At 32.6% G+C, this 25,102-nt stretch overlaps 1 long non-coding RNA gene across 1 annotated transcript; it reads right to left on the bottom strand.

Annotated features, from left to right (window-relative positions):
* Window positions 1-4,433: 4,433 nt before the first annotated feature.
* On the bottom strand, window positions 4,434-7,778 carry LOC132718409 (uncharacterized). Its single transcript, XR_009624083.1, has 3 exons — window positions 7,035-7,778; window positions 5,218-5,277; window positions 4,434-4,553 (listed from the first exon to the last, which is right to left on the bottom strand). It is a non-coding gene; the product is annotated as an uncharacterized LOC132718409 (long non-coding RNA).
* Window positions 7,779-25,102: the final 17,324 nt, after the last annotated feature.

Below are 25,102 nucleotides of genomic sequence, written 5' to 3'. Positions count from 1 at the left end.
GCCTGAATAATGCACGGAAGGCACCTCATGTCGTCCTCCACCAGTAAAGCTGGAATGTCACCATATGAACTACACTGTGTCGGTGTGACGTAAAACCCAATCAAACAGACAAACGCTGGCAATAAAATTTCCTCGATTTCAAGCTTCATTTTGATTGATTACTTTGCTGTTTTTCCTGAAGATACAACTAATGATACCAGCGTTCTATATGCTTTATCAGATGTTGAATATAACGGGTCTTCCGGTTTAAAATGCATCCTTTAGCAACATGTCTGTCAATCGAGTACCACTCTGATAGGGGGCATGAGGGATGTTGCACTTATGACATGAGGGATGTTGCACTTATGACATGAGGGATGTTGCACTTATGACATGAGGGATGTTGCACTTATGACATGTGGGATGTTGCACTTATGACATTTGGGATGTTGCACCTATGACATGTGGGATTGTTGCACTTATGACATGAGGGATGTTGCACTTATGACATGAGGGATGTTGCACTTATGACATGAGGGATGTTGCACTTATGACATGAGGGATGTTGCACTTATGACATGAGGGATGTTGCACTTATGACATGAGGGATGTTTGCACTATGACATGAGGGATGTTGCACTTATGACATGAGGGATGTTGCACTTATGACATGTGGGATGTTGCACTTATGACATGAGGGATGTTGCACTTATGACATGAGGGATGTTGCACTTATGACATGTGGATGTTGCACTTATGACATGTGGGATGTTGCACTTATGACATGAGGGATGTTGCACTTATGACATGAGGGATGTTGCACTTATGACATGTGGGATGTTGCACTTATGACATGTGGGATGTTAAATATATACACTGAATTTATGATACAACAATTTTGTTAAATATATACACTGAATTTATGATACAACAATTTTGTTAAATATATACACTGAATTTATGATACGACAATTTTCCTTAGTTAAAGCTGAACATATTTGAAACATTGATGAATATTACAATTTACAGCACTAAATATTGATGTACTAAATATTGCTGTTCCCTGAGTAAAAAGTCATACACTGGAACACATTTCAAAAAAAAAAAAAAAAAAAAAAAAAAAAAAAAAAAAAAAAAAAAAAAAAAAAAAAAAAAAAAAAAAAAAAAAAAAAAAAAAAAAAAAAAAAAAAAAAAAAAAAAAAAAAAAAAAAAAAAAAAAAAAAAAAAAAAAAAAAACATAAAAAAAAATAACAAAAAACAAAAAAAAAAAAAAAAAAAAAAAAAAAAAAAAAAAAAAAAAAAAAAAAAAAAAATCAAAAGTTATATAATATACATAGTATGATGCATAGAAAAACTATTTGCAAATAATGTATTATAGACTTATTCAATGTGAGCTTCGTGGATAAGGAAATATAATCATGATCACATTAGGGCTTGAATACGAAATAGGTTACCTTCCTTCTATCATCATTAACAAAAGCTAAACTAGTATAGGGAGACAAGGTGTAAGCGACCGTCAAGTTCAGTCGGCAGTGCTGCAAAACGGTATTCTGACGGTACTGGGCTCGACTGTCGACCATGCTGCACATTTTTTCTCATAGCACAGTTAAAAATATAATATTTACAATAAAACATTTACAATATTCTACTGTATGTCGGAGTAAAAAATTTACAGAAATGATCATGACATAAACTTGTAAACAACTTTAATTTACGTTAATATGAGACAATTATGATTTTATATCAATAATAAAACTTCCGACCAAAAACCACACAAGTACTTTCATTACTTTCAACACATGTATTATTTTTTGTTGAAGATCAAGATCTGTTATCCAACGAATGCATCAAATTGTATTGTTTGGCATATACACGATTGTCATATATCAGTGGAAACTGGACATAAGCGGTCTGTTTGCTATGTTTTCGGGTATACACACACCGTACAATCAAATGGGCAGACAGCTGTTCCAGCGTCCACAGCTGTACCAGTATATACATGTCGGCGCGGGGAATACAATTGACGTACGATAAGTATTCATCTATTTTTAACATATCCCAACTGTCTTCGAGTAAATCAATGTTATGGATTCATAGTCAACATCCAAAGGAGCATGCTTACAAATTTCTGGCCCTGTGCAAGCTTTACTTCACATGAATTTTGACTGAAAATAACCACACTATCCGATGAAATGCGGAATTTTTAGTTTGAAGTCACAAAACTTATATTTTCTCATGATAATTAATCCTTTTTTCAAACGATTCGTAAACATCAACATTTCGTCATTAAACATTCCAACCCATACCTTCAAAAAAGCTTTTCTGTTAAAGTTATAAGGTATTGAGGTTTGTGTGTCATCAAAATTTTAGTAACGTTATCAGCTGTTCGCCTCTTTTTAATGATAACATCGACAGCAATTCATCGGCAAGGATGAATAACGCTGAAAGCTGTTCAAAGAAACAATTACATGTATTTACAACAGCGCTTTTGTCCTACAGTAACTAGGAAAGAGTAAAACTTTTTTGTTAATTTAGAATATTACTTTATTCATGATACTTTCTAATTATATTATTTTTATTATTACTTTCTATTATTTGTTATATCTTAGGTTAGAGACCTTGATCTCCATTTACCGCACTGTATTTCAATATAAAAAGGTAGCAAAACCTATTAAAGGGACTCCACTAAGGTTTTTTGACATGACGGGACTGAAAATAATTTTTTGAGATTATTTCTCCATTTGATGTAGATCTATACTAATAACTTATATGCAAAAGTTCCGATCATTAGCTTGCTCCGTTTTTCCAGAATATTATAATAGTGAAAAAATGACCAACAATTGAAAAGAGTTTAAACGCTTTTCACTCAAATCGGACTGAGAATAGCACAAACATATGATTTTCAATGTATTTCTCCTATATTTCTTGGTTATATTTTATTTATATTTATGTTTTAGTGCTCATGTTTTTTTATGTGAAAAAATAAAATTTCATGTTTTAGGCTTATAAACCTCAGTGGAGTTCCTGTAATAGGTTTATGAAATGTTTAAGTCAAAAGGCAAACGCTTAATATGAATATTCAGTCTTGTAAATGAAGGCATCCATCAAGTGTAATTATAAAAAAAATCACAAAATGGACAAGTCCTACGCAGTGAATGGCTGTGTAACCCGAGATATGAAAGTGCATGGAAAAACATGTTGTTGTTTATCCTTGAAATCTGTTTTAATGTATAGTGCAATAGAAATAATAACCATTCTTAAAAAATATTCAAATTTTTGTTTTTTAAATAAATCATTTTATATGGCAGACATCTCGGGTTACACATCCATTTACTGCATGGGACATGTCTACTATATGCCATTATTTATAATAACACTTGATGGATTTAGTTATAATACAGAGTATTCGTATTAAGCGTTTAATTTGCCTTTACTTTCTTTGAATTTAACATTTCAGAAACATATTAATAGATCTTGCTACCTTTTTATATTATAATAATAATAATAAAAATAATATCTTTATTTAAAAAAAGGTTATACATTAATAACATACAATAACAATCATTTAATCTTATTTCCAATGTGGCCTTCTGAAAAAGAAAACAACAACAACAACAGGACATACATAGGAAGCAAAATGAATGTATAATATGTTATTTTTAGAATATAACAACTCATATACTTTCTACAGACAATTTGTTTTAGCATATACTATATTGCATCATTCGTTCGTTTGTTCATTCGTTCGTTCGTTCGTTTATTAATTAATTAATTAATTAATTAATTCATTCATTCACTCACTCACTCATTCATTCATTCATATGAACAATATCAATATTGAAATACAGTGCGGTAAATGGAGATATAGGCCTCTCAGCTAAGATACAACAAATGATAGAAAGTAATAATAAAAATAATATAATCAGAAAGTATCATGAATAAAGTAATATTTTAAATGAACAAAAGAGTTTTACTTTTTCCTAGTTACTGTAGGACAAAAGCTCTGAAAATTGTTTCTTTGAACAGCTTTCAGCGTTATTCATCCTTGCCGATGAATTGCTGTCGATGGTATCATTAAAAAGAGGCGAACAGCTGATGACGTTACTAAAATTTTGATGACACTCAAACTTAAATACCTTATAACTTTAACAGAAAAGCTTTTTTGAAGGTATGGTTTGGAATATTTAGTGACAAAATGTTGACGTTTACGAATCGTTTGAAAAAAGGATTAATTATCATTGAGAAAATATAAGTTTTTTGTGACTTCAAACTAAATTAATACCGCATCTCATCGGACTACTGTGGTTATTTTTTCAGTCAAAAATTCATGTGAAAGTTAAAGCTTGCACAGGGCCAGAAATTGTTAGCATGCTTCTTTGGATGTTGACTATGAATCCATTACATTGATTTACTCGAACACAGTTTGGATAGGTTAAAATAGATGAATACTTATCGTACGTCAATTGTATTCCCCGCGCCGACATGTATATACTGGTACAGCTGTGGACGCTGGAACAGCTGTCTGCCCATTTGATTGTACGGTGTGATACAGCAATTGTACAGTAAGGGATCCTCTGAAATATAGAAAAATAAAACATGCTTATCTATCACGTTGCAAAGACACTGAAGTAACATCGTTAATCTCACATCAATTTGTACCATTATTACATTGTAACTATAGAGCAATATTTTAATCATTGTGTTAAACAATGAAATATTCAACTGATGGTTAAAAAATTTCTGACACCAGAACTGACATATGCGGCATCAAAAATTGTATTTTCATTAGGGGCTTTAAATGGCTTTTGGAACGGACATTGTCGAACACGGTAAGATGTCAGAAAATCTAAATTTCCTGAGGGTGGGTTAAAATACAAGAGCACCACATGCGGTGTGTGTTCAAGCTTGTCTGTTAAAATAACCACCTTTGACAAAACTTCTAAGTAAAAAGGGGAATTACTCCAAAAATATAGATTTCAGAATTGTGCCCTTTGTCTAACAACTGCAAATTGTCATTCAAAGTTTCATATTGATACTTTTACTAGTAATAACATAAAAGTTTTTGAATGACGACAGTGCCACAACAATTATAATTGCTCGAAACACGAGCTAAAATGGTGCATAAGTATATACACTGTGTAGATATAGTTTTACAGTTATTACTATCGGACATATAACAGACCCTAATTAAAAGGAATACACGAGAAGCACAAAGAGGTACAAGTAAAAATAACTTACTTAGTTTGTCATACAGGTGCACATGTCGAGTAGGTGCATGTACATATCTATTAAAGTGCACTGAAACGAAGAAAAAATATTCACTGTAGTGCTGTACTGTTAAAAATTGTATATACACTGGCTTACTTAGATAACAAGAGCCACCGCCGGGCGGGGGCAACGCTCGACTTTTTACTTTCACTAAATGTTTGAACAAAATCTTAACATTTCCTTTTTATAAAATTAATCCTGTCTGACTTGTCATACAAGTTTTGTCATATATTTTGTATATATAAATATACTAATTTATAATATATATATATATATATATATATATATAATATATATATATATATATATATATATATATATATATATATATATATATATATATATATATATAATATATATATATATGTAAATAGAAAACACACAATTCTCATAAATAGAAAATTATATAAATAGAAACATTGCAATTCTATTAATAGATACACGTGGTGTGTGTCACGTGGTTGACACGTGGTGGAAGTCACGTGTGGAATTCACGTGGTAACACGTGGTTAATTCACATGGTGGAGTCACGCTGGCCCCGAGTCACGTGGTTTTAAAGTCATGTGTGGGCCTGTCCACGTGGGTTAAGTCACGAACGTGATGGAGTCACGACGTGGTGGTGTCACGTGGTGGAGTCACGTCTTAGAGTCACGTGGAGTTACGTGGTAGAGTCACGTGGTGGTGTCAAGTGGTGGATTTACGTGGTGAAGTCACGTGGTGGTGTCACGTGGTAAAGTCACGTAGTGGAGTGACGTAGTAGAGTCACGTGGTGAAGTGACGTGGTAAAGTGACGTGGTGGTGTCACGTGGTAGATTTACGTGGTCGTGTCACCAATAAATATAAATGGTCATTTAATGCACAAATCTGAGAAAATTCAGTAATTTAACCTTCAAGGTCAAGGTCATTAAAGAGCCCAAGTGTTTGATACACAACAAGGTCTTGTCTTTAAGTATGTTCTGTTATAATATGAAGTTGATCCCTTCAATAATAGCAAAGTTACAGCCAGTTACAGCCAAACAATGAAAATTTCAATAATTTGAACTTCAAAGTCAAGGTCATTAAAGAGTGAAAGTCAAGGTCTGTCTGGTTATTTTTAAGGGTTATCCTTGAAGATTATTATGGTTTCAAGTTTGAAGACAATTCATTCAAAAATAAACAAAGTTACAGCCAATAATAGCCAAAAAAATGAAAATTTCAATAATTTTGACCTTCAAGTCAAGGTCATTTAATGATGTGAAAGGTCAAGGTCTGGTCTGTTTATTTTTAAGGGATATCCTTGAAGATTATTATGTTCAAGTTTGAAAGACAATCCATTTTCAAAAATAACAAAAGTTACACCAATAACAGCATGAACAAGCAAATTTTGGACTTTTAACCTTGAAGGTCAAGGTCATTTTATGGCCTGAAGGTCAAGGTTAGTGTGGTCTACTGAAAGGTCTTGTCCAAGGGTTGTTGTGGCCAAGTATGAAGACAATACATTCAAGAAATAAAAAAAAGTTATGCATCCAGGTTACAAGTTTGCGGACGGCGACGGCAACGCCGTCGCGACTATAACAATACCTCTACTTTTTTTTTCAAAAAAAAAAAAGAAAAAAAAGTCGAGCTATAAACGGGTAGGTTGAAGACTATAAGCTAAATTCGTGTAACTTTAAATTCTTATTCAAATAAATTAAATTTTAAAAATTAATAATTTAACATCAAAATTAATAAATATAAATATAAAACTTTTAAATCTTAGCTCTAAAACTGATTTAAATGCTGTAACAATAAGAGTAAATACTACTGACCTTTAGACTTTCAACGCATAAGATCAATCATCACTAAATTGAGGATAATTCCATTGTGTCGTACATCAAAAATGACTCTCTAGTTCTCTTTATAATTAAAATATTTTTTTCAGGTTGGTGTTTGTATCCATCTCTATAAAACATTCACCTGAGAATATTGATTAAATAAAAAATGATGTCTATTTCACCTGTCACTTGTCTCATAATCTATTTATAAATTGTTTCTCACAAGTTCATTTAAAGTTACTCAGTACTTGTTGTTGTTTTAAACACAAACCTGTACTCTCCAGACTTCGAGGGGCCATCATAGGTGAACACAAAATTGTCTGATTGTTTTATAAATGTTTTAAAGTTTTCAAATTCTGTTTCTGGTTTTATATCACAACCATACATCCATACTGTCACTGTATGTGGTAGTTTGTTTATAACAGTAATGAGATCATATAACACTGAACAAGACATTGTTATATAAAACAAGTGAACACGTTCAATATTGATCATTTGAGGTGACAGTGTTAATGATCTTTCACCTAGTTTGATGTAATACAACCCAACAACTTTCACATGATATAACAATGATAATGTTTGTAACATTGTTTCTATGTCACTGGAAGATTCTAGACTACTACACTGAAATGTTTGTAGTTTACTGGCAGCTGGTAGTTGACTGAGATAAGATGACACAAACACCAGGTTTATAATATTCACCTACACCACATTCCTCTAACAATGATACATCCATTTTTAATTTGTACACAGGTATCAGGTTCAATCCTAAACATCTTAGTTGTGAATGTTGGGGACAGGTCAAGGTTGAATCCCTACATAAAGTACCATGGTACTACAGTATAATCTGTCCAATGATATTTCTTTCATTGATTTTTTACTAGTGAGGAAATTTAACAATTACCTCCATTACCTCGTGGGTCATAGTGAAACCTCTATATTTAAACACTCCAGGTGTTTGTTTAAATTTTTACCAGTCCTCCATTTAATCTCTGCAGGGACAGCTGGCAACGTTTCTCTCTACAAATTCATGATTTTCCCATTTACTTGATGCCACAGTTAAACATTTTAAAGGGTTCAATAACAAGCTCATTATTTCCTCTTCTACAATTTCACCTTTATAGTATAATTTCTCTATATGTGGAAGGTCAGAGAGTGTAAATAAATTGATAATTTCTTGTACACTACAAGTACATTTATTATGTATCATTATTGATTTTATATTTTCTTTATTTTGGTGACAAAGACGTTGTAATTGCTTGAAGTAGTTTTCTTGTTGACATTTTTCATTAATGAAGAAATCTTGTAAACACAATTTGAGGTCTTTGTTTTCCTGGCTTTCTTTGGCACAACAAATGTACATGTCTTGTATGTTATGTAATGGATCAATGTACATGTGATCATAATATGTCATAGTTCTGTATTTGCTTGTTTTTTTATCATTGGTTATTACAGGCATGAAATCACTTGATATTGTAGACATTAATTTAGGGTTCATACCACTAATAAAGGCAAACACTTTTGACATGTCCAGAATATTTGGTAAACAGTTGCACTCTTTAAAGATGATTTTCTGAACTTCATTTGTATTTTGAAAACTTATAAATATTGCTGAAAAGTATTCCTGCACTGTTTTATGTGAAAATGATATTTTAGAATTTTCATTTATTATTGTTTTCACTTTATTTTCTGATAATATTCCTGATAAACAGCTTGATTTCAAATCTTCTGGGTAAAGATATATTTCTGCAACATTTTTATCAAAAACTAATTTGTGCTCCTTTTTCTTACTGAATAATGTGTAAAAAGCTAGTTTCCCAATGGTCTTCAGAAACGTGTAGTAACTACAGAAATGTTGATGTTTTCTGAAACATTCAGGAACATTACTAGGGGATATTTCACACGATGAATGAAACTTTCCATGTAACTTTTCTGTTCTAGATAGAAGGAGCTGAATTATGCCTGTATATAATTCTACTGCTGAATTACCTATCGGAATATCTGCAACCCATAAGCATATAAGATAGAGTAACAGAAGAGGGGTAGATTCCATATCGTCAAGATCATGGTCACTGATTGATTCTTCAAATCTGCACACTTCATTGATCAGAATTTCTTCTTCAATATTGCCTTTTAATATTTTCATTGCGTTTAAGCTAAATTGCTTTGCATTGTGTTTATCTATTTTAACTAGCTCTACTGCTTTGTCTATTTGATTCGTCTTCAAGTTTGAGACCCCAAGTTTCCATGGCCTAGTCGTTGTTAAAATTACACACTTTTCACGTGCATATCGATGTGGAATACTTTTAGGAAGTCTTGTACAATTGTTGTCAGGATGAGTCCATTCATCTAGTCCATCTAATATAACAAGACATTTTTCATCATGTAAAATGTCCTTCAAAAGAAGTTTCGGCATTGAAGATGAGCTAGGCATATATTGTATGACTTGTTGTTCAATCATGTCGTCGACATCACATACTTTAGCTGAATCTCTCAATAGCACTAGAAATAAAAACTCGAAGCCAGATAAAGCCTCTAATTCTTCTTTTTTAAAGTGGTTATAATTTTCATCCTTTTTATGAGCTTGGCACCATGTTATAGCAAGATATTTTGAAAATGCTGTTTTCCCAAATCCAGCAGCAGCTGATAAATATATTTCACGTGGAACTTTTCTACCAGATGTAAACAGGCCCTGTAACGACTTGACTCTAGTTGTTTCTTTCCTTCTGCCTAGTAAATTAGTCTGTATGTCAATTTCTGGCATAATGTAGAACCCGGCTAGAGGTGTATGGGGATCATCTATGAGTGGTGAAAGAGGAACTGTACTGTGATCGGTGTTGTACCACGTAATAAGTTCATCTTTTAGTTCTGAAACAGAAGTAATTGACATTTTATTATAATTCATTCACGTGTTGAATTAAAACAAATCAATTCTAATGGTGTCAGTGTTTATATTTACAAACAATCGTTTATATAGGGCCATATAACCTGTCAAAAATCTTTATAAGGAATAATATAAGGCAGTTTCGGCGCTCCATATATATCGACATCTGTCAGCTGTACTATAAATAGTTTAATGTTCATTACAGTTAAGCCAGAGCAAAGTTTCTTAGGTGCATTTCAAATTTAGTAATGACCGTGACTACCAAAGTTGATTTTTTTAAAAGAATGTATACAGTAGAAAAAATATAATGTGAGATGCTCAGTGAATACAGCAAAAAGGTATTCTTAAGACATTTTGAATGAATTTAGTAAAATATTTCGTACAAATTATCTAAAAGTTATGTCCGTCTGCTATTTGAGTTGAAAAAATGCAGACGAATACAATTTGTATCAATTTCAATATTTTTTGTATATCCAATTTAATTTAATGCAATGTAAAGTTAATAAATGGTTAAAAAAACTCTTTTTTTTGTTTCCATTCGCTTTCCTTTTTTATTAGTGAGACTATTAATGCGTCATGATTTTTGCATGTTATATGACCCTAGATAAACGGTTGTTTGCAAATATAATCCGAACCGCTAGACGAAGGTTATATTGCAAACAACTGTTTATATACGGCAATATAACCTGAAAAAATCTTTATAACGAATTTATAATACAGCAAGCATCATATTTAGAGGAATCAAATACAATTTATTCATAAATTGACAGCAGTCGTGTATATAAACTATATAAACGTCATGACTATCCAATGAAAAGCGACGTAACAAACGTGCAGTTCTATTAAAAAAAAATTTAAAATATTATTTATAAAGTTTGTTGACAGGTTATATGGCCCTATAAAAACGGTTGTTTGTAAATATAACCCGAGCCGCCAAGCCAGGGTTATATTGCAAACAACCATTTATGTTCGGCCATATAACTTTTTAGGAATATTTATAACGAATTTATAATACTGCACACTCCCTCCTTTTAAAGAAAAAGGTGAGATTTTTTTTATAAATTGACAGCAGCCGTGTATATAAAACTATATAAACGTCACGATTATCCAATGAAAAGTGACGTTACAAATGTGCAGTATTATAATATTATATATATTATAAACACATATTTACAGTGGTGATATCTTTTTGATTAATTGTCCAATGGTGACGTTGCTTTTACAACTGGTGCTATATGGCTTTGATAGATGGTGATGCCTCATGAAAGCAAATTGCATGTTGCAGCTACTGTGTAGCAGGAGACACAATCATCAACTGTGCAAAACGCATTTTTTATTCAAGAGCTATAACTTCGCCAAAATATCATTCAAGTGGAAAACCCGTGCAAGAATTTGAAGTACCGATTAATCCTGTAAAGTTGCACTGAAATTGCAATAGTGGTAAAAAAGCAGTAGTTGTAGTCCGGATAAATTTCAAAAATAAAAATGAAAAGAGAGCCATAACTCTGACAAAATCATTGAACCAAAATATGCCGATGATATGCACAACTAGAATTAGTATTGATCATAGAGTAAAATTTAATTGAAATTGCGTTAATGGTATAAAAGGAGTGTATTAAAATCATTAAAGGGCCATAACTCGGCCAAAATCATTGAACCAAAAATGCCGACGATATGCACATACTGCACAGCTAGACTTGGTACTTATCATTCTTGTAAAGTTTTCGATAAATTGCACCAAAAGTATTTGAGAAGAAGTCCGGACAAGCTTCTGTGTAATTGGAAACACGAAAAACCACCTTTCTTATGGAAGGACCATAACTCGTTAATCTTACAAGCAAAAACTCAAAGTAAAATGCGTAAGTACTTGAGCTACTGATCAATCCTGTAAAGTTTCATTGAAATTTCGTTAGTGGTATAAGAAGGCCATTACTCTAACAAAAATCATTGAACCGGAAAATACCGAGGTATGCCCAACTAGACTTGGCACTGATAATTCCTGAAAAGTTTGGATGAAATTGTATAAGTTGTTTTTGAGGAGTAGTCTTGTGTAGTTTTGTGACGGACAAACAGAGAGACGGACTGACATACATTTATTCAAGAAAAGAATTAGACAATTATATAATCTGCTCCATAAAGTTTAAGAAAAAAATTCTAAATGATGCAAAATAATTGAGTATTTCGAGCATTATAAATCCAAGCATCTGAAATTATTTGTTTCATATGTCTATAGAATTAAAACCATTAACATACAATGAACACAAACAAGTAAAATATTATATAAGTGTTAATCGTAATGAAATGAGTTTGCATGGATTTAAATGAATCAAGATTATTTAAAAAGGAGAGAATACTGATTAGGCATACTTTTTTTTAGATAGTATTTGCAAGATATATTTTACAGTTCATCATACACAAAAATAACTTTTCACATGAGTTGTCATCTACAATTATAAGTTTATTATACAATGTTGAGTATAATCATATAACATAACTGATCCGGGATAACATATTGGCCTTTTTTGCAACGACTGTCGTGATTGAAAAAAGCAACAAAGTGTTGACTCTTATTTTATAAATTCCTAAGTTCGTATTGGCTATGCTCATTAACCAATCAATATACTTTTTTACGTATATGCCCTATTTCCCGCGTAGTTGCATTGGTATTCTTAAACTAGCATCGTGTTCGCTAGCGTCAGTATGGAAGGCCTAATCAACAATAAATTCCACCACAATTTCTTAAGAAGAAAACATAAAATTAAATATATCACACAAAATCAACAAATATGCGGTTTTATCACAAGAATCCCCGCACAGGAGTGTATTAAAGCCATTTAATGAAAACGATATTGCGCTAGTAAAACAATGTATAATCAGTTCAATAAAAAAATGATTTTCTTGAGCTTTCGACGTTTTGTCTTCTTCAGAAAAATAATTGACGTTTATTAAATATCCTAAGACTGCTCGTGATTTTGTCACTATAGACAAAGAAGAAAAATACCGGTGTTAAACTGGCAATAAACACTGGCTAGTTTGGTAGCTGATTTGTGCCCTGATTGTTTTCGCCCCGAGATGCCAAGCGAAAAGTCGAAAATTAACAAGTTAAAATGGCGGGGGTGCGGAGCGAAAACACGCTAATTATCGAGTGCGCGGGCCGAAGTTAAAGAAATAAAAACGGCGGGGCGCGGAGCGAAAACACGCTAATTAGCGCCCTCGCTAATAAGCGTGTTTTAGCTCCGCGGACCCGCCAAGTGTAACTTCTTAATTGTTGACTTTTCGTTTGGCGGGGTCGCGGGACGAAAACATGCTAATAAGAGGGGTCGCGCGGCAAAGTTTTAATTACTAATCTTCGGCCGCGCCCCCGCTTATTAGCGTGTTTTCGTCCCGCAACGCCATCGTGTTCTTTCTTAAATCTCGCTCCGCGCCCCCGCGGGGCGAAGTTTTATTTATAAATATTTGCCCCGCGACCTCGCTAATAAGTGTGTTTTCGCTCCGCGCCACCGCCATTTTAACTTGTTTATTCTCAAATTTTCGCTTGGCAATGTCGCGGGACAAAAACACGCTAATTAGCGGGAACACGGCGAAGTTTTAGTTATTAAACTTCGCAACACGACCCTGTTGATTAGCGTATTTTCGTCCTGAGACCCCGCCGTTTTCTTTTTTAAATCTTCTGCTTAAACTTCGCCCGGCGCCCTCGCTTATTAGCGTGTTATTAGCGTGTTTTCACTCCGCGCCCTGCTAATTTTCGACTTTTAGCTTGGCGGGGTGAAAACACGAATGGCACAAATCAGCCCCATAGGCTAGAGAATACATGTATATGCAGCTGGAATGTTTTCTCCCTCCATGTGACACCCATAAAAAGATGTTTCCTGCTTAACAATCTAACCTCTAGCTCACTGGGTTTTTTAAAAGAAGATTTTTTAAGTTTTTACTGTACACATATAGCTAAAAACAATGACACCTCTGGGGCGGGGCCAGTTTTAACCCCAGGGCTTTTATTTGAACAAATTTTGTAGACACTTATGAGAAGATGTCTTCATGCTTAATATCTAAACTCTAGCTATTTGGGTTTTTTCAAAGAAGATTTTTTTAAGTTTTTGGCCATACACATATAAGGAAAATCAAATGACCCCCGGGGCGGGGCAATTTTGGCCCCAGTGCTTTTATTTGAAGAAACTTTGTAGACACTCACCAGAAGATGTTACAATGCTTAATATCTAAAAATCTAGCTATTTGGTTTTTTTTTCCAAAGAAGTTTTTTTAAGTTTTTGCTATACACATTTAAGGAAAATCAATGACCCCCCGGGGCGGGGCTAATTTTGACCCTAGGGTTTATATTTGAGAACAAAACTTTGGTAGACAACCATTAGAACAATGTTTCATGCTAAATATCTTAGCTCCAGCTCTTTGGGTTCTTTAAAAGAAGATTTTTTAAGTTTTTACTATATGGATATAGGGAAAATCAATGTCCCTCTGGGGCGGGGCCAATTTTGACCCTAGGGCTTTTATTTGAACAAACTTGGTAAACACTCATTAGAAGATGTTTCATGCTAAATATCTTAGCTCTAGCTCACTGGGTTTTTTCAAAGAAGATTTTTTAAGTTTTTACTATACAAATATAGTTAAAAACAATGACACCTCTGGGGCGGGGCCAGTTTTAACCCCAGGGCTTTTATTTGAACAAATTTTGTAGACACTTACTAGAAGATGTTTCATGCTTAATATCTAAACTCTAGCTATTTGGGTTTTTTTTCAAAGAAGATTTTTAAGTTTTTGCCATACACATATAAGGAAAATCAATGACCCCCGGGGCGGGGCCAATTTTGGCCCCAGTGCTTTTATTTGAAGAAACTTTGTAGACACTCACCAGAAGATGTTACATGCTTAATATCTAAACTCTAGCTATTTGGGTTTTTTTCAAAGAAGATTTTTTAAGTTTTTGCTATACACATTTAAGGAAAATCAATGACCCCCGGGGCGGGGCTAATTTTGACCCTAGGGCTTTTATTTGAACAAACTTTGTAGACACCCATTAGAACATGTTTCATGCTAAATATCTTAGCTCCAACTCTTTGGGTTCTTTAAAAGAAGATTTTTTTAAGTTTTTTACTATATGGATATAGGGAAAATCAATGTCCCTCTGGGGCGGGGCCAATTTTGACCCTAGGGCTTTTATTTGAACAAACTTAGTAGACACTCACTAGAAGATGTTTCATGCCAAATTTCTAAGCTCTAGCTCTCTGGGTTTTTTAAAAGAAGATATTTAAAATGTTTTCTTTCGGTTGCCATGGCAACCAGAGTTCTGCATGGATTTAATTTCTTTGAACAATTTTAAAGGTGACCACCAAAGGATCATTTCTGTGAAGGTTTGTTGCAATCGGCCATGTGGTTTAGGAGGAGATGTTGTTTGAAACGTTTGACGCCTTTTTTTGAAGGACGCACGAGGCACGACGGACGCAGAGTGATGACAAAAGCTCACCCTTGAGCACTTTGTGTTAAGGTGAGCTAATAAACAAGAAATGTCAAAAGACACATAAGCCCCTTTGCACATTATGTTTCCTTAGATACGGTATGCAAATAAACCAGTTTTATGTCGGCCGAGTATCTTTTTTATTTAGAGACTTCTTGTTTAGTAGTGTAAAAACAAATTTACGTGACATCATTTGCGTATATACAAAATACAGTGTTAAAGCTCGCTCATTTTAGCGTATCCCTAGAGGCGTGACAATGAAAAATGTCTCTTTTAAACTGTTTTTTATTTTGGACATGTGTTAAATTGGATTTAATGTTCGTGTAGATTAGATACTAAATAAATTGAACTTGTTTCATAAAACAATATTATGCTCTTCAGAATCTAACATAATATGATCTTTATTCAACTCGTTCAATTGATTTAGTACTGAAATCATCACACATTTAATATCCTTTATTTAGTATTGTATAAACGAGATTCAATAACTTCGAGTACAATAAAAATTTGATCCTCAGAAATGAAAACGAGGCTTGATGAGGTATAAATTGGATTTGATACTAGATTTTTCTTTGGAAAATAAAAGCGATGCTAGATAGATTATAATATGAATTTGATACAGATTTTTGGACCCGAGAATAAATTTATAAGATCCAATAATGATTGGATATTTTTGGAATGTCACGTGGGGAAAGGTGACGTTTGAGTGGTTATAATGTATAAAGTGTGAAGTTAAAAATACGTTGTTTATTGGAAATGGAAATCTACAAGTTATTATGCCATGTGATAACAATGTAATTCCACTCACTTTTTCTGTTATTCACATATTCTTCATCTTTCCCCGTCTTTAAAAATATGCTGTCTTTAGTTCTTTTCCGTAATTCCTCTTCATATTCGGGACAAAGACCTTTGTTTTTTGGTTATATTCCTTCAATTTAGTCTGTTTTATCGCATTATAAGTTTTATTTCTGTCAAATTTGTTCATCTAACTCCAGCCTTTATCTTGTCCTGAAAGTGCTTCTGACAACATCGTCAAGTGCTTTCTTTCTATCATCATTACCAATGACAAGAGTGTCATTTTCTAGCTGTAATTTATAAGGAAAAAATACTATATCAATAAAAAAATAATGTCAGTTAATTATTAAAGTGTACATTATATATGAAATATTGTATCTACAATTGCCTTTATTTAACAAACACGTGTGCAATGTTTGTCATCACTATGATAATTATGTAAAATTGTAAATGATGATCTAAAATTAAGAAAAAAGTGTATAAAGCAAATATTATTCCACCTGTAGTAAACAAAAATAATGTTGGAAATTTAAAATGAATACAAATGTACTCCAAAATACATTTAATTATAAAAACATGCTTGTATTTTTTCTTACGGCAATAGGCTTTGTCGAAACGCATATTCTCATTATTTTTTTCTTCTTCGGTTTCACGTTGAAATTTAACACGCACTGTCCAGGTTCACTGGTTTTAACATTGTGGTTAAAAAATTGCGTGTTTAGACTGTTTTCAGACCAAATACGTTATGGAAATTTAGTATTATAAGTTTCTTAATTTCATTTATACTTGTTGTTAACCTTATTTTTGTAATATTCATTATTGTTGTATTTATTTTGATATTCTGACTCTATTAATTTTCTTCTGGATTTTTATGCTGTAATCAACTGAACAAATCGTCCAACTTTGCATATTTTCGTTGGGAGTTTTGATTAATTTACTATTGGAATCTAAATTAGATAGTTTATAAATGATAGACACTTTTGTATTATTTTTCATACAAGTCATTTCAATAAACAGGTATTTAAGCATATATTAACACATAATAATTTCTCTCCCGAAAATAGTTTTATTATTGTTGTTGTACGTACTCCTATTTTAGATTATTTGTTTCAACCTTTTGCAGTCACCGAACACCATCTATACCTACGTCGATGATAAATTAACAGACATTAATTTTCAGTTAAAAAGTGTTTCAATTATAAAAAGGTATAAAAATTTTCATTAATTATGTTTTTTTGATTCCTATCCTTGTCCTGCTTGTTGATCTTAAGATTATGCCACACCTATTGGAGCGAAATAATTCATAGCAATATGCCAGTAGGCTGGCTTTATTGTCACAATAGACGATGATATGTTGAGCCGTATTGGAATGTCTTTACACTATCTTCTTATACTTCGTTTGTTTGTTTAGCTTACTTGATGCTATGTTCAGACGTCGCTTTTGTAAGTCTAACATTTATTTGTCGGGACTCCAGAAAGTTAGTTGGCCTGTTAATATACTTGATCCAGAGAGTAATTATGGACCTGAGAGAAGCATACATTGTTATTATCTACCACTTATCTATATCAAAGTTATGACAGTATAAGAACGTTCTCCATCATATCCTTTGTGCAAATTCTCGTCACGAGCTTGTTTCGATATATGGTACAAGATGAAATCTTTATATATATTACTAATCTTTAAGATTCACCAATAACAGAGATTTTAAATCTACTATAATAATGGTCGAATGTACATATCAACATTGTCTCGTGTTTGAGTTTAACTTAAAGATTGTTTTAAGACGTAAAATATATTTATCACTCACTCCGATGGAGAGCAGTTATAAAGAGATGTTTGTTTTCACACGCTGATCATGTCATATACAAAATAACCTGGTCGTTTATTTGTAACAGAAAATTTTTAACCACGTGAAAAATATATCCATAGACGAGAAATAGAGCTTGTAACATGGCCCTTGAGTCAGCATATACATGCGCATCGAATTTACTATGTTGAAATGCTCAATAGCATGAGGATGTGTTAACATGATGGACTAATGTAGTCACGAACGACCGAGGAATGATGATTTTAGCTTCACAATAGGATTAGTAATGTTATATTGTAGTAGAGAAGGCAAGCCTTTTAAGGGTAATATGATCTAAATTTCTGAAATAGGACGTAGAAGTGTTACTTTTTTGACGTAGAGATTGAAGACATGAGAGATGTGTGAAGAATTGATGAATAGAGCATTCTTGATGAGAGCCTTGAAATAAGTAATACTGGACGAGAGAGAAACTTGAAAAGGAGTATGAAAAAGAACATTAAGGGAGCAATAAGTCGATTAAATCATTCTTAATTGAGTGTGGGGCTTGCAAGACGTTACTTCCATATATACATTGAGATGCTATGTGCCCAGCACTCCTTCTGCACAAAAGTTGTAGATCTAAGAGCTATCACGCATTATCGAGCCAAGTTCTCTTACACACAGTTGAATACCTTTTGAGATAAGCCTCCGGAACAAAGTAATGAAATAACAAAAGGGACAATAGCTCTACCACAATTTATTATGTAGATAAGCATCTCCGGAAAGAAGGTATGAATACACAGGACATATCACATCTTGCACGCACACAAATTAATATAGGTAGAGGTTATTCTCTCCATTCCATTATAGGCAACTAAGATACTCTACTTACCTATCACATAGTTTCATAGTTGACTAATAACACACACACAGGTAAGAGTTTTGTTTCTATATGAGAAATTTCAAATGACTTCACGAGTCAGTGTTGTGAGAGAGAGAGTAATTTAATGAGGTCATTGAACAAATCACTAGAAAGTAGAGAGGAAAGCATAAATTACAATAATAGAAAATATAACAAAGGGAGACGAAATAATCTAAATAAAATTAATCTAAAGCGCACCACCTGAGACGAGATATATCCACACTTATTTATACAAAGCTTCACCAGAGTCTTAGAGTATTATATTCCTCACATTAATGAAGCTTTTCATATTTAAGTTGACTGGAAAATTCAAAGGAGTTCTTTTTGTGAGTATAAATGATCACTGAGAACAAAAAATGTAGAGCTATTTATTGAACTGGGAGAAGAGACAGTATATATCTGAAAGAAAATAATTCCACGGCTCCTAGGCAACTATCATTCCTTATGTGCTGGCAGGCTACCTATCCACCTATGAACGTTTACTAGTTGATATCTAAACACTTTTTAAGATATGCTCCGGACAAAAATGTAGGACGGAAGGACAGACGGACGGATGGATGGAGACTAAGTTATATTTTGAGTTTCAGGTGAATACCTTATATAGTAAAAACTTAATGAGTACCCGTCTGCGAAACAATAAGCATGAAAGATAACAAAGGGCAATAACTGAAATATTATACGCTGTAGCGTTATCATTCTTGTGTGCTGCACTCCTCCTCAATGAGATCTATCAAACTATGTAGTTTCAAGTTGATACCTCTAAAACATTTTGAAATAAGCTCCGGACAAAAAGTATGAAAAAAGGACAATAACTCATAAATTATAAAGTTAAGGGTTATCATTCTTGCACACAACATTCCTAGTCAATAAGATCGATCAACCTATGAAGTTTCATGTTGACATCTCAAAGACTTTTGAGTTATGCTCTACTCAGGTGAGAAATTAAGTATGAAAAATAACAAAGGGCAATAACTCAGATTATGAAGGGGAGAGTTATCTTTCATGTGCAGTTTACACCTCCACTATCCACCTATAAAGTTTCATGTTGATATCTCAAAGGCTTTTTGAGTTATGCACTGGACAAAAATTAAATTTGAAAAATAACAAAGGGCAATAACTGAAAAATTATACAGGATAGAGTATAAGAATCTTACACCGGCTGCCGGAACAGACCGAAATATCTATCTTGAGGGTAACTGTTTACATAGAGGTGTAAGACAGGTTTTTTCTAGCACCTGTGTAAACAGTAGATAATCCTGTCTGATATGCAAGAATTATCATTCTAGTGTACTGCACTCCTCCTCAATATGATCTATTCACCTATGAAGTTTCAAGTTGATACCTTAAATAGTTTTAAGATATGCTTTAAGACAAAATGTCAGACGGTAGGACGTGTCTATGAGAAGGAAGGATGCGGTGCGGCGGTGCGCGCATGACTTATGTTTCTGAATAATCATCCAAGTCACGCCTTCCATTCAGTCTGTACATGAGGGATGACGAAAAGGCCAAACATCCTTTACGCCTCCTAACATTGGCTTGAGCGGTACTTAATTTTCATTACTTTAAAGAGCAAGAATCAATGATTTTAAAGGGCCAGACAAATATATAATCCCTGATGTGAAGTACAGTCTTCATAAAAAGTATCTAAATAATGTTTACCGCTTTAAACACATTGGTATCTTCTTTAAGGTTTTCATGTACTTTCCCCTGAAAGTCTTTGTAATTGAGGATAACGCTGATTATACCATTAAAGTCTGTTTCTGTTGCAGATGCTTTGTCTTTATAACCATCTGGGGGCATGAAGCATTTCGCCACTTCCCATGAATTACTGCACCACTGGGTAGCATCAGTGTTTTTGTATGATGGACAAGGGTGCCTATGAGCTTTCTGTATTCCTGATTTGAAATAATGGCATATCCTATGCGGACAGCCTGTTAGTTTGTACTTTGAATTTGTGTGAAAACTGCATTGTCCACCCCCGAAAATACATATACCTCTTGTAGGACACTTAACAACATTTTCCGTGCTACAACCTGAGCATATAGTCCCACTTAAAATGCCATTGTTGTAGCAAATATCATCTAAGCATTTCAAATTGAAATTGTTGAATTTCATTACAAAAAAAGGTTTCAAGTCCCCTTCTTTAGTAAAAAACACAGCTAAACTGACCTTTAACCCAGTTTATGTATTTCTGGTTTAACAGTTTAGGGTTATATGAAGCCATTGTTTTTCCCACTTAAAGAATTTATGTATTGTCGTGTCTTGAAATTCTGAGCTTAACCTGAAAAAGAAACATGTAAAAATGTTAAAAATATAGCTTTAAAATTCAAGAAACATTGTTTTAAACTAAAATAAAGGTGTTATACTTTACACGAACTATTACCCCAGCGGTAACTTATATTTCCCTAATACCGTCCATGAACCATAAACAGGTTGCCAGCAATATTTTTAATTTTGTTGTCTTCTATATTCTAAGTAAAATGCACACTTACCTTTGCTATTTATATATAAGTTAACGTACCTGATAAATGAAATTAGCTGCCTAAACTTCAGCCATAATATTGTAAACAACTTCTATAGCCCGGATGCGTTCCAGCAGGGTCAATTGAGTAACATTAAGTAAGTTAGTTATTATTAAGTGAACTTTTAACAATTAAGAACATATGGCAAGTTTAAATGACACCTATTGACGCGCAAGATTTTTCTAAAGGTTAAATCTCGCTACTTTTTCTACTAGAGCTCTCAGAAGAGTAATGAAATAGATGACAACTAATATGATTTTGTTTAATAAGTACTGTGTTATCTAACCTTGAACAAATCTGAGATCAAGTCCATGATCAAGGTACTCTTAAGAATTATGTTTTTACTATAAGTTATAGGCTAGGTCAGGTTTACATCAATAATGACGTCGGTAAAGGTATCATATTGCACAAAAGACTTTATTTCAATGCACCAATGATTATTCTTAATGTACCTAACTTTGAAATAACATACCTAGTTAGTAAATGTATATCATGATGTGGTGATCAGATAACCTTGGCGGAGGTTTATATTAAAAATAACGGAAAAAAAGGCTATATAAACATTTTATTATGCTAAGATAATAAGGTTTCCTAAAGGGAAAAAAAAAAGAAAATACACGCTTCTTTACTATATACGTATTCTAGAACAAGGAGATAAATACTAGGTAATGCTCAAAATATTAATTATTTCTTACCATCGCACGTAAACATAACTTTGAAATATATTCATGTATAATGATTACACGTGCACATGACGCATGATATAATATGTGTCATTAATCAGTTTAGATTCTTTAACTTTCAATGGCTTTGTACATTGTAGAAAATATTTGTCATTATACATTGCCAAACATACATACTTATTAATATATGTTTAAACGACAGACCAGAAAACTGTCAATTAATAAATGTCTATATTCAATAATATTATCTTAAAATCCATACATGTTACATAGCTTCTACAATACAGAAAAAAATAAGGCATATAAGTCCATTTTTGACAAGTACCACGTGATCTTTTAGAGATGGCCCATGCTTTGACCGTATAAGAGGTTGTGCACGTTTACTCGATTTCCTTGGTTTTGTATGCTTTTTAACTGATCAAATGTTTCAATAGTTTTCTAATTTCCATTGATCTTTTGTTAATGATTGCTGACATCATTGTCGTTTCAGTTCCTTTTTCCTTTAACTTATTTATGTTAAATAAATAAGGTAATGTGTGATATCATGATATTTTGCCGAATAATCAAACCACGTCATAATATCTGGGTGACGTAATACTTGTTTTCCACACAGAGCGTCAATAATACTTATCTTTGAAGAGGCAAGAAAGTTGTTTCGTAATATAAACAATTTAAATGATATAGTCTGCTCTATAGTTATATCTGTAATCCAAATTTCTTTGATAGCGAGCATAAACAAGACAGAAGGCCATTATATTATACTATTACTAGTATACTAAGATATACTGTTAAGATTAATTTTGAATTTAACATAAAAATCATTACATTGTTTTCTTGCAAAGGTAAACTATTTATATGCTGAATGCGAAAGAATAAACCTTTAGTGCGATATCTCTCTCCCATATGAAAAATAAGTTGACATTTATTCATTTCATGACATTTTTATTTAGAATACAATTGGAGATAATGAAAGAATTATGTATTTGGTTTAATAACGACAAAAATGTCCCACTCTAAGTTATAACATTAACTTCCTAGTTCGCTTTTGATGGTTGGAGGGGCAAGTTTCAAAAAGTCTACTACTGTTATTGCGTTTGCATTAAGTAATACAGCCTTAAAGTTATCAAAGATGCCGGGAGATTTGGCACAGACAATAAGGTCTGGTATTGACATACACACCTTCAACTATGTCTCTATATACGTAAATTATAGCCCATTTAATGCTAGGTCATTCAAAATTATAAGGCGTAGGATTGTTCTGATTGTTTTAAAGATTGCTTTGTTTTGTTTTAGATCTAAATATAACCAGTTTATATTTTAAACTACTCAAATGCGTTTTAAATGATTAGTTTACTTCATTCACAAATGATAAAAATGCCATGAAAATTTATTTACATAGTGACCTGAATGTGATTATATATTATTTATATTGATCTCAGAATGATATATTTTACGTATTTGCTTACAGCTTTTTGGCGGATATATTAAATTGCTTATCATAAAACGTGAATTAAGACACGTACAAGAAAATATTTTCAAAAATGCAACCATAGTGCGACCTGACTACTGTATACTATTTGTATTTATTTTCTCATCTCAATAGAATGTATAACCCTTTTACTAATATGGCGGAAAACAGCGTACAATTTTATAAAATGTTTTATATAAAGTAATTAAACAATTTTACTATTATTAGATTTGATGACATATCTTTTGTTTTGACTACCAAAGGCTTCGGGTATAGTATAAGTATCAAATAGTAAATCACCTATTTTTCTGGTGCTGCATGTGTGCGCATGATGCTGCAGTTCCTCGCTTTTTCATAGCTAAGTAAGTAAAATGGTTGCATGTGTCTTGAACGCATTTAACTTTTTTAAAAATATATAAGAACAAAGACTAGCAAGGTGAGGCAGATTTCATCAATATAACACTAGGTAAAGAACATGTCGATTAAAACATGGATTGAGGGAGAATTGACATATAAAAATATATATATTTTTTGTAAATCTGAGATTTTCTTATTGATTTACTTGTATAGGGTATTCATATTTCAAACAATAATTGAGAACTTTTACCAACCAATAGATGTAATTTATATGACATATATATTATATCAAACAAAAATGTACATTTGGGTACCAACATGATTAACGCACATCATTTCGCAATCCGAAGAATTTGAAATAAATGGGGTTACCTAGCTGGGCCTGAAAAAAAAAACCATTTCGCAATCCATAAAATACAAAGTTATCTGAGATCTGTGATATTGTCCTTTAAAGGTTTTTAAAACGTGAACATTTATTTGTTGTAGAATAGGCTTAGATCTTAAAAAGATACAGTTTACAATATGAATTGACGAGCTTTAATTATACACAAATACAATAGTAACACATTCAAACAACCATATCGATCATTCAATTCTTCAAAAAGCAAACCTTGGCCATTGATCGTTCGTTATTGACAAAGTTATACCCTATGTTTATTGTTAGCAATCTTTTATTATGAATCGTTAAAAATATTTTATAAATTAATACCGGTTTATATCCAACAAAACTGTTATTGTCCTTACTAAGATTTTTTAAAAAGATTATACACATTTTGTTAATAATGTTAGAACTTGATATAAAGGTATTCATGGCCACGCTCTCATTAGACCAAATCGTCTGCTCAAATGTTTTACTCTACACAATTGTGAGCTTTGAAAAATTTAAAAATATGAAATATCACTAAATAAACCTGGTAAAATAAATCTAAAACATAAAAACCTACACTAAATGTTTATCGGTTTCTCATATTTATTTCGCTTTATGTCGTGACAATATTCTTGTTCGATAAATGACTTGAGAAGTAATAAGCCGTAGTTAACTTGTTATTTGGTAAGAACATTTCCAATGGCTGGTAGATTGTGATCCCTCTTGATTTTGAGGTTCACTAATGAAAAGTGAATGTTAAGTACTGTGGTTTGAGCCTGACATATTGTATAACCAGTAACTAGGAAA

The sequence above is a fragment of the Ruditapes philippinarum genome, unplaced genomic scaffold (genome assembly GCF_026571515.1).
Source record: "Ruditapes philippinarum isolate M1 unplaced genomic scaffold, ASM2657151v2 ctg7367_1_1_1_1, whole genome shotgun sequence".
In the NCBI taxonomy this organism is placed as follows: Eukaryota; Metazoa; Mollusca; class Bivalvia; order Venerida; family Veneridae; genus Ruditapes; species Ruditapes philippinarum.
This window is presented reverse-complemented; position numbering and strand designations above follow the sequence as displayed.